Raw genomic sequence first — 11941 nt, forward strand, 5'->3', positions numbered from 1 at the left:
TGCGTGAATAATTTGTTTATTACTCTATCAATTATTCAATTTTTTAACAAATAACAAGATTATGTCTTATTCAAGCTATTTCTTTTATTAATTAATAAAAGATAACTTGTTCCTAAATAGGATTATGTGCTATTGAATTAATTAATGTAGAGCAACCGGTCTTTGGACGCTTTCAGTCTTTCACCCTCAGATGCTAAACTCCTATATTAGTACTACTCAATTTCATAAAAGATAGGAGTACATTCTTTCCATTTTGACACGATCAAATAAAATAGTCTCACTTCTATTTTTGATATATTTTTTTCTCTTTAATAAGAGGTAGATCTATTCTATATTAATATATTTTCACTTTTTTTTTTTTATCTTGCTCCTGCTTTATCAGTTACTCCGTTCCTTAAAACTAGACCGCATTTTTCATTTTAGAATATCCTCAAAAATAGATCAATTCTATTTAAGCAAACTTTTTTTCTTTCTTATGGGGTGGGTGTCATTCTCCACTAACAATACTCCAATAACATTTTCCTTTCAATTTCTCTCTAACTTCACCAGTTGCACATTAAAATATATACCGTTTCCAATGTTGAAGAAATAATTATATGAAAAATAATAAACATATTTATAAGAAAATTTAACCCGACAATATATTAATTATATCATCATAACGTGAAGAAAATATATTGATATACATACAACATATCAATATTATGGAATATGGATATAAGCATATCAATACAAAGGGATTTGCGTTTGATTAGAGTTTAGGGTGGAAAACTATACGAGATATGAGATCCATTTGCCAACAATAATAAACGTGAAATGAGATTTGTAATGAGGATCAGACAAAAATGATAAATGAAAGTGGTGAAAAAAGTTATTGAAATATGAATCATACTTTAATGTATTGATTTTATAATAAAATGTGAATTAAATGATTAAGTGAAATATCAGATCTATTTATCAAAAATAATAAAAATGAAATAAGATTTTTAACTAGAACGAATGAAAAAGACAAAATGGGACTTTACAATATTCCAAATATTTCGTCATGTAACCGGTTATTCTCGTGTATATTATTATACTATCTCACAAACTATATTCGTTGATTGTAGCCTTTTTTTATGACTCTGAGTCCTATCACATATCTACTCTGTTGAAAAATGTTTATGGTCGAATTTCTCATTTTTTGTTGTTGACATTATAGTGCGTTACCTTCCGGGTTGCATGAAGAATCGAGTGAAAGGGAAATAGTACTCCCTACGTTCCAAGGTATCAGACTAACTTTCCTTTTTGGGATGTCCCAACATATTAGACTCATTTCCTTTTCTAGTAAAAAACATTTTTCTTATTTTATTCTCCATCTACTTTTTTCTCTCTTCTCTCCCCTACATTTCCCTCTCTCATACTTTACTCTCTCCACTTTAACTATTTAAATATCAATTCCTTAAATAATGTGCCCAAAAGAAGTGAGTGTAATACTCCGGGACGGAGGAAGTACTATGTTTCAAGGTATTTATTATTTAGCCTTATTCACTTTTTTAATTTTTGTTTTTCGAAACGCCACTTAATCTTATAAATAAAGCTTTTACTTTTCTTACTCTTGTACCTAAAAAACAGAGCAATCCTTGCCACTCGTCAACCACCACGAAAAGTCCTCTTTCGAATGTTTGTTGAAATTAGATCAGGAAAATTAATATATGCTATTAGGGGTGACATTATTTACATTGTAATAGAATGAGGATACATACAAATTCATAATTGTCGGACAACAGAATCAATTAGACAATGAATACATGAGTTGTTTCTTCAAAGAATTATGTTTCTTGCTGACCTTAAATTCCAGCAACTTGCTCATCTCTAATTTGTATTCCATTCACATTTGATGCTCCCGTTTATTAATTTGAAAATTAAATCCAATTATTTAAACTTATCCTAAAATAATCATTTATCCCAATTTTTATCCATATATGTGAATTAATTGTGATTCACACTAAATGGGTCTTACTAAATTATTATCACTATCTTAATGGATAACAACTATCTAATATGAATGGATGGATCCAGGGAATGGAACAAAAAGATTAAAATATATGAATAGCAACATTCTTCGTAAAAATGTCAATCGTAATTAAAATATAAGAATATTAACTCGCTTCATAAAAATGCCAACCAAGTTTAAATGGATATTATATTGACATTATCGGTCATATATGGACGTCAAATTTTAAAATATAATTTCCTAAAATTGGTAAGTTGTTATTATCAAATACTCTCTCCGTCCCACAAGAATATGGATTCTTTCTTTTTAAGTCCGTCCTATAAGAATGTGTATTTTTTAATTTTGAAAAGTCTTTTCTCTCTAATAAAGTGAGACTCACTCTTCACTATTAGTAATACTTTAGTTACTTTTTCTCTCCACCCCTCTCTTACTTTACCAATTTTACATTAAAACTCATATCAAACTCAAAGTGAATATTCTTTGGGGACGGAGGGAGTACATAGTTATATATTACTTCCTTCGTCCCAACTAAGTTGAGTCATTTCCTTTTCTAAATAAAAAACAAAACATCCAACCATTCTTACTTTATTCCACCATGTACTTTACTCTCTCTTTATCTTTTCTATTTTATTCCTCTCTAATACTTTTTCAATATAATTTCTTAATTTCTATGATCAAAAGATTTGTCTCACTTAATTGGAACGGAGGGTGTATTCGATTACATTGCCATACTAAATTTATTATCATGGACTGGCGCTCTGGAATCTAAATACTATTGTTTGATTACATTCCCACACTAAATCTATTATCATGACTATTTTTTCTTGGATGAATGAAGTTAGATACCTCTTAAGTATTATGTCATTGCTTTTATACCTATCCGTTATGTAATTACATTGGATCTGTTATAGAAGTATAATTATGTGATTAATGATTTATATATTTTGTTTGTAACAATAAGCTAAAGGGGATATTTGAAGTTGAACTTCGAATATTACAATTGACATTGGCCCATGAGGTATATGACACATTTGAAATCCAAGAAGACGAAATTACTTAAAGTTGTGAGTTGGATGCCTAGAACGAAACATTATCTCGCTTTACTGGGTTATATTTGAGTGGCGCGAGTATATGAAATTATTTGACTTTGTGAAAAAATTGACTGGTGCGAGTATATGAAATTATTTGACTTTGTGAAAAAAAAATGTAAGAGAAAAAATTAGTAAAGTATGAGTTATAATAATAGTGAGTAGAATGAGTTAATTAGTGAAATATGAGGTCGATTTACTAAAAATAATAAAATGAAATAAAATATTTATTAAAGTCTATTCAAATAAAAAAATATGAGATATTTAATAGGAACCGAATGGAATAGTATAGTTTGTGTACCCATTTTGTAATTGTTTTACCAATAAGTGTAGTAATAGATAATTTTGCCCATAAGATCGAAAAAGGTAAAATGAGAAAGAAACCCTCCCTAAAGTAAAAAGTAGTAGTAACTTAAATATAACAAAATTTTTTGTCCAAAAATCTCTATTGCTATTTATTTCCATGAGGACCACAAATATACTATCTTTATCTAAAGTTTTTATCAAATAACTTTGTTAAATTATCAGACTATTCGATTAGTTGAATTGACAATCCTAACTAAGTATCTTAATAAGGAGGAACTCTTTAAAATATGGACTTCCATTCTCTTGAATTGTTGAATTGACAATACTATTTCCTAACTATCTTAATAAGGAAGAACTCTTTAAAATATAGATTTCCATTCTCTAGAAAGCATGTCATGCTTGTTAGTTGTTTCACACCCGACTTAATGTGAAATTGATTACTACTAGTAAATAAAAAGAAACAAAATTAGTACTATATGAAGTAAATACAGTAGTATCATAGCATGGTCCGGTCATGGGATTGACGATTGAATTTGTGTTTTCAAGTTGATAACGAAGTCTTATTTAAAGCATCAGCCAATAATCAGTAGGCGTAATTCAGAAACTTGTGACGTATGTGCTTACATCATATCCCATGTTTAATAGCAACTGGTGTATTGCCATTAAATTGCTTGCTCGACTCTGAACCTTCGTCCACTTAAAACAACATCTTAACTTCGCATTGTTTTTTATAAAAAAAAGCGAAAGAAGTACAAATAAAATGTGAAGCTTATTTTTAGTACATATTTTATAATAGATTGTAAATAAAAAATTAATAAAATATAAATAAATCTTTAAACGATGGACGTTTAAAAATGACAAAATGAATCTTTAATTTTTACTGCCAAAATGCATTTTTGAGGCATCAAATATCAGTATATCATAAAAATGTTAGTAACTAATTAGCCCACCTAATAATAAATGTCTCATATTTTTTTGTTGGCAATTAAAACAGAAAAAAGTAACATAAAACTGTCCCACATCGGTGTTAAGAGAAAACTGAAACTAGTATATAAGTTTCATGTGCCCCTTCTCCTGTCACCAATTGATATTAGAATGGAACCCATTGATTTCTATGATTTTTATACACTATTCCAATCACATTTGTTTAAAAAATTAAAAATCAACCCGTTACATAGTTTTTTACTCAACTATAGTAGTAGTAAGTATTCCCTCCGTCCCATTGAAGATGACCCACTTTCCTTTTTGGTTTGTCCCGATCAAGATGAGGCATTACTTAAAATGGAAATCTCTTTATCTCTATTTTATTCCCTCTCTCTTACTTTACTCTCTCCACTTAATACATAAAATAAAGTTGTATAAAATCCTGTGCTGCCTAAGGAAGGGGTCATCTTCCTTGAGACGGAGGGAGTACTGAATAGGATGAATGATTCAAATCTAACTTAATTGATAAACTGGACGTGTAGATATCGAAGTCGGCGTTACTAAAATTTTATTTAATTGAATCAATAAATACAGGACATGGTTTCTCGTAGTTAAAGGGCTCTAAGAGCATCCACAATGGATGCCCGATCGCGCGCCCGATCGGCCGAGATCGGGCTCGGGCGCGGTCGGGCATCCATTGCAGCAGTCGGTCGCGCCCGAGCGCGACCGATCGGGCGTGAGCTCGGGCGCCCATTGCAGAGCCGCGCCCGAGCCCGAGCCCGAGCCTTTTTTTTTTTTTTTTAATTATTTAACCCTAATTTAAACCACTATAAATACTCCATTTTCTTCACTTTTCACACACCAAACCTTTCACTTTCTCTTCTATATTCTCTCAATATCCACACTTCCAACAATGGATCCGAGTCAATATCCGAGCCCGTATAATGTCGACGACGATATGCCGATGTTTGGAGGAGGAAGCGGCGGCCGCGGCGCCCGGTGGCCCGGCCACGAAGACTACCAGGTTGAGACGCCTGGATCTGTGGGATCCACTTTCGTCTTCGACTCTGAGTTCGATCCGTTCTTCGGCACCGAGGAGTATCGGGTTGAGGATATGGAGCCTAGTTGTGGGCAACCTCCTGCCCCTGTGCGGCTGCCGCCGAAGAAAGGGAAGAAGAAGATGGCGCGGAAAGAAAAGGCGCCATTGGTCCCAGTCCCACTCCCAGACGATGAGCCGAACGAGGAGTACGCAACAGGGCGTACTGACTACGAGTTGGATGAGTATCTGAAGGTGGCTCAGTGTTGGGTTGATGTATCGGAGGATTCGATAGCCTCCAACAACCAGACTTCGGCCAGGATGTGGGATCGCATTGAGGAACGCTACAACGAGGTGAAACCGAAGTGGGCGTTCAAGCGGACCAAGGTTCAGCTGCGCAAGTGTTGGGATCGGATCAAGCTCCACGTCAACAACTTCTGCTATATCTACAACAGGAACAGGGACGGAAGAGCTAGCGGTGAGAGCATGGAGGATGTCCTCAACAAGTCCTTGTCCGAGTACCAACAGCAGTTCGGGCAGTTCAAGCTGTACAATGTTTGGCTGATCTTGAAGGACAAGGGGAAGTTCAACGGAGGGATACCGGTTGGATCCTCGGCTCCGAAGCGGACGAAGAACACCGCCGCTGGCGATTACACGAGCAGCGGCCCATCTCCTGTGGATCTGAACGCTGAGCCGGAAGGGAGTTCCGGCACGCCTACGTCTACTTTTAGACGTCCCATTGGTACCAAGGCTGCCAAAGCCCAGGCCAAAGGGAAGGCGAAGGCGGGCGCGTCTGGATCAGCGCCCCCCCCGCAGGCTGCGCCTGCTCCATCTGTTCAGCTCATGGACAGGGCGATCGAGGAGTTCGGAGGTTATCGCGAGGTGGTTGAGTATAGGTTTATACTTGACGCCCAAAACAGCCTTCGTGAAGAAACCGATCCGGAAGCCCGACAGAGGACTAAGAATATGATCAAGAATTTGGCGCAGAGGTTGAATTTAGATGGCTAGTTTGCTTTTTCTTTTTTTTAGTATTTTAGTTTTAATGTAGTTTTTTTTTTTTAATCTAAGTATGATGTAGTTCCACTTTTCTATTAAGTAATGTAGTTTTTTTTTTTTTTTTTTTTGTATTTGTGGTGTTTGAAATAATATATTTTGATAATTTATAGTAATTAAAAAAAAATTAAAAAAAATAATGATTTAAAATTGAAATGAAAAGTGGATAAGAGATAGGGCATGCACTAGGGCTCCACCATTGCAGAAAGATAGGGCATGCTGACGTGGCAACCACTAGGGCTCTCACTAGGGCTTCCACTAGGGCATCCATTGTGGATGCGCTAAGTGTATGGATGTAAAATCATGTAGCAGTGCGTTATTACAATTACAATTACAAATCGATTCAGTGTGATTAGATTTAAAAATCGGAAAAACGGTGGTATTGATACCGACTATTTTGTGTGGCTCTTACAAATTCATCTACTTTGTGTGGCTCATACAAATCCATCGTCAATGTTCTCTTGGAGTTATATTATACATGTAGCAAAATTATCAAATCCAAATAATCTTACAGTATAAAATTAAAATAATGTAAGGATTTACATAATTAATTTATTGTATGACTTCCAATACCATTTGTTTACAAATGCATTTTTGCTTTTTTATTTTTTTAAAGTTACCATTTGTACACATTTGGCTCAGACATCTTAGGTTATTCGAACATTTGATCTATTTATTACTCCATAGAAAAAGCATCTTTATAATAAATTTATTACTATTCTATAACGTAACTAGTTCAGTAGTTTTTATTGTGAACTAATTGCAATATATTCGATATTTTTATACAATGAACAGCTAAAAGTAAAAAAACTAAGCAACAGATCGTAGTAACAACTATCAATACACAAACAAAAATAACACAAAGAATTTTGTGAAAACAGTACTGTGCTTAGTTCAGGAACTTCTGGAGTAATGCATTCAACATACTCCTAAATATAAATAAAAATTTCATCTTAACCTACAATGATAGTACAACGTTCAACTTCTAAAAATTTACGGAACTCGTATCAACAGTAAATTGATATAGTACAATAAAACAAAACGATCTAATTAACTAATAAAAAGAATAGGACGGCTATTTCAAAACAATATACTCCTCATTAGCCATTATAGATATATAATGGTTTGGATTGAATCATTGAAATTAAATTATGAAAATTCTGTAAACTCCAAAGATATTGACAAGAAGAAAAAGAGGTTTAAAATCTGATATGGAATGCCTCTGACAATGTATTTGATCATCTTGGGTGGTTCATTAAGCTTTACTTAGATTTTTAATTATCAACGCGATTTTTGCCTACTCCATTCATTTAAATAGTAGGAGTACATTGATTTGATGCCAAAAATATGTCAGTAATTAATGGAAGGTGTCATAAATGCACAAAACAATTACTATGAATATATTGAAATTTGGAACATTGTTTGGACTCCATACCCTCACGCACACGAACTATATACACTCAAACACAATTACACACACAGACAATACACACTACAGTCTACACACACACATATCTTGCACTCACTCCACACACGCTTACGAAAAATAATTCAAAAAAAAATTGATACAAAAAACACAAAATAAAAAAAAGAAGAAAACTATAAAAATATTTTAATTAGTGTGTATAATGTGTGTGAGTGTGCATGTGCTGTGTCTAGTTTGTGCGTAGTGTATGCATAATTGTGTGTGTGTGTAAATAGTGGGGATGTTCGGTTTGCAAAATTGTAACCCGGGATTAAATATGTAGTGTCTTTGGTTCATGAGATTCAATCTCACAACTCAATCCTAGATGGATAATCATGGGATAATTAGTCATAGCTAACCCTCTATGACCAAAATAATCTCACAACTTAATCCTAGATTATATCTTGGTATTGTTTTATCTAAGAAACCAAACACCACCATTGTGTATTGTGCATTGTGTATGTGTAATGTGCGTATTCAGTGGATGTGTGTGGTGTGTGTATTGTGTGTGTGGTTGCATGTGGTATGTGTATTGTGTTGTGTGTGTGTGTGTGTTGCATGTGGTATGTGTATTGTGCATTGTATATTGTGTATTGTGTATGTAGTGAGTGCGTATGTGTGCGCGCTCGCCCATGCAGTATGTGTAGTGTGTATTTAGTGAATGTATTGTGCGTCCAATGTGTGTTGTGAGTGCACAATTCCTTGAAACTCAATTTGATATCAATTTTCATTTTATCAAATAAAGGATTTGAAATTGAATCGTAGATTGATCCATTCTACATATATATTTTCAATTTTCATTTCAATTTTAATTTCATACTCAAACAGATCCTAAATGAATATGAAGGTCACAAGTTCAATCTTGAATAAGAAAAAATTTAAGTTCACTATTATTAGAATGAGTTAAACGAATACAAATACTTTCCATTTCATTCATGCTAAACACGTACTCTAGAACTCAAAACTCCCCTACACTTTCCCCACACTCACACTCGTGAACGAACATCATTTGACTCTCCAGCATTGTTACTCACATCTTTTCTACCTTCTTTACATTTATAGGCTATAGTGTTGGAATAATTGTGTGAACAATTACATAAAACCTCTCTACAATGATTAACCAAGAACCATGGAGCATGAGCACAAACCATAGAGCGGAAGCGTACCTTGATCCATCTAAAATAGAACAACGGAATTGCTTTGCAGCGGCTATGGATCTTCCAAACGATCAGAGACGTTCTTCACAATAGTCTGTAGAAGAAGTACAGAGATATCGAACAATTCTTCTAACGTCTGGGGACAATAACCACAACTTATATTTATAGAAAACATAAGTTCCTTTATTTTCTATTTGGTCCCTCAACAATTAGAAAATCATAAATTGGTATCTACACTTATTTCCATAACAAATAAATACACTTTAGTCCAAACTTTAATCTTTATTGGATCACTTTATATTGAACAACTGAAAGATAGCCATACACATTAAATTAGTCACGTGGAAGCCCAAATTTCTAACAATCTCCCACTTGGGCAACACATGACACCGAATAAATGTGTATAAACCGAATGAGCGCTCAATATGCTATCACATAGTGTATTTCCGAACAATCTTATTATCAACCATATCGGCATAGGACTAAAGAGGCAGTCACCATATTTTTTCATGATTAAACCTATCAGTAATCACATATGCAAATATAATCAACAATAGATCAATTATGGAGTGTAACATGGAAATTTCATGCAAGGTGATCATACTTGCCTATTTTCAACTGGTCCTCCCAAATCTTTAGTGAGATCAAACCAAAACCAAATTACACAAATAATGGACAAAACCATAATACTTTATTTCTGCAGAAAACAACATGAGTTTTATAACATGTTGAAACACATTATAGAGTATTAACAAAATTAAATACTCCCACTAAACGGAAGTATCCTCAAATGACAAAACACCCATATAGGCTACGTGCCCATGAAAGACCTTAGGTGGTAGTCCCTTAGTGAGCGGATCTGCAATCATCAAATCCATTCCTATATGCTAGAAATTTGTCCACTCTGAACCCTTTCTTTTACAACTAGGAATTTTATCTTAATATGTTTTGACTTAGCAGAACTCCTATTGTTGCTGGAGTACTATACTACAGAGTTATTGTCACAATACAACTTAAGTGGTCATTCAACTCCTTGAATAATACGCAGCCCAGTGACAAAATTTCGCAGTAATAACCCATGACAAGATGCCTGATAAGGCTCGTTTCATGCATCGAAAATTCTGTGCATTTGGGGCGCTAATGTGCGTTATTGAGTTCAGGTGCGAAGTAAATCTGCCGGACCCAGGAGTTGCTGTTACCGGACCTGGCAGATGCAAAAGAGATGAAATTGAAGCAAAATCAGAAGTCGTCGTTCGGACCTGGGAGAATCAAAAGTTGGCGACAGGAGCAGAATGGAGCGAGGACAGATTATTTTAAAGAGTCTTACTCAAGGGAAAGGGCGTAAAATCACCAGAGGGATACCCTAGGGATCAGAGCCTCACATATATATAGGGCTCGACCTTGAAGAACAAGACATCCGTGAACAGCCACTTCTACGCTCTCCTAGCTCTAGTTCTAGTTCCATACTTCAAATTTTCATCTTCGACTGCTGTGCACTTGGACATGGAGGATTCTGGCCACCGTGGTTCTCATCATCATCATTGTCATTTTGCTGTGTAACACCGCCTTGTGGAGGCGAAGAAACAATTTTATTTGCTTTCGTTTAGTACCTTGTTGGTTTTTAAGTTTCGCAAACTCTAGTTTCTTGCTTTGATCCACTAGATTCAGACCTATTTCTAGTTATTATGGAAGTTTTTGTTTGCTTTTGTTTGAATATCTCTGAGTTTACGATCATCTCTTTCTTTTAGCCTTTGTTCTTTGCTTGTTGTTGGATGTTTGGAGCTGAGATCTGTCGGTTTGTTGTTGGAGGTTGGGGATTTGCACATGGAGATGTTTGGATTTGTTAAATCTTGGTGTTTCGGAGTTGAAGTTTCGTATATTTGGTGTTTGATGTTCACGTTGTGCATGAGTATGACTATTTATTTTCTGTTCTTTGCATCCTTTAGGTCCAGTAGCGTAGATCTGTTAGTTTAGGCTTTAATTTCTTGTTTTAAGTCTAGATCTAAAGTTTGCTCTGTTTTCATGGTGTTTAAAACTCTGTTTCCTCTGCTATTCTCGTTTGATTCCCGAAGAAGATGAAGTTGTTGGTAGTTAGAACCAAATCTGCTATATGTCAGTACTTTTCAGCATGTACTTTGCTTTTTCTGCATGTCCCCTAGACCTGTCAGTACGATCCACTTTGTCTCTTTTACTTTTCTGCATGCTTTTCCAGACGCTGGTAGTTTAAGGAAACTTGTCTTGCTTTTTGCTTTATGCTTGTCTGTCCAAATTAGGAAAACCTTTCTAGTTAAGTTTACTTCAGCTGTTTGAGAACTTTAAAATATCGCAGTCTCTAAGTCATGTATGTTCCGTACGCTCTCAGTTCTTAGACCCAGTAGGTAGAGTAAAGTTCTCCTGATCTATTAGACCCAGTAGGTAGCGTAAAGTTTTGCTTATCTATTAGAACCAGTAGGTAGAGTTTAGTTTTGCTTATCTCTCAGACCCAGTAGTCTTAAGTTCTCGACCCACAAAATTGCGTGGCAGCAGCCAACCCCTTTTTCCAAAACATCCTCAAATGCAGTTTCGTAGCACCTTCGTCCTCGTGGGATCGATCCTTTAATTCCCTGTGCTAAGTTTTAGTATAGTGGGTTGAGGTTTTTGAAGGAACAGAGTGCACCCAACGACCCCTTTCTGATAAGTTTCATGATCTTCTAGCCTCTGAAGTCTAGTCGAATCCTCTGGACCTGTTAGATCGAGTGACACATATCACACTGCACCTGCACTGCACTCTCGAGCTCTGTCAATGCCTCATAATAGGCTATGAATTCTGCTGCCATGGTGGAAGGTGCCACAAGTGTCTGCTAAGCACTTCTCCATGAAATGGCTCCTCCAGCCAGCAGAAATACATAACCCGAGGTGGATCTCCTACTATCTTGG

Source organism: Salvia hispanica, chromosome 6 (assembly GCF_029641045.1).
Source record: "Salvia hispanica isolate PSC_SH4W2 chromosome 6, Shi_PSC_v1, whole genome shotgun sequence".
NCBI classification, from domain to species: Eukaryota; Viridiplantae; Streptophyta; class Magnoliopsida; order Lamiales; family Lamiaceae; genus Salvia; species Salvia hispanica.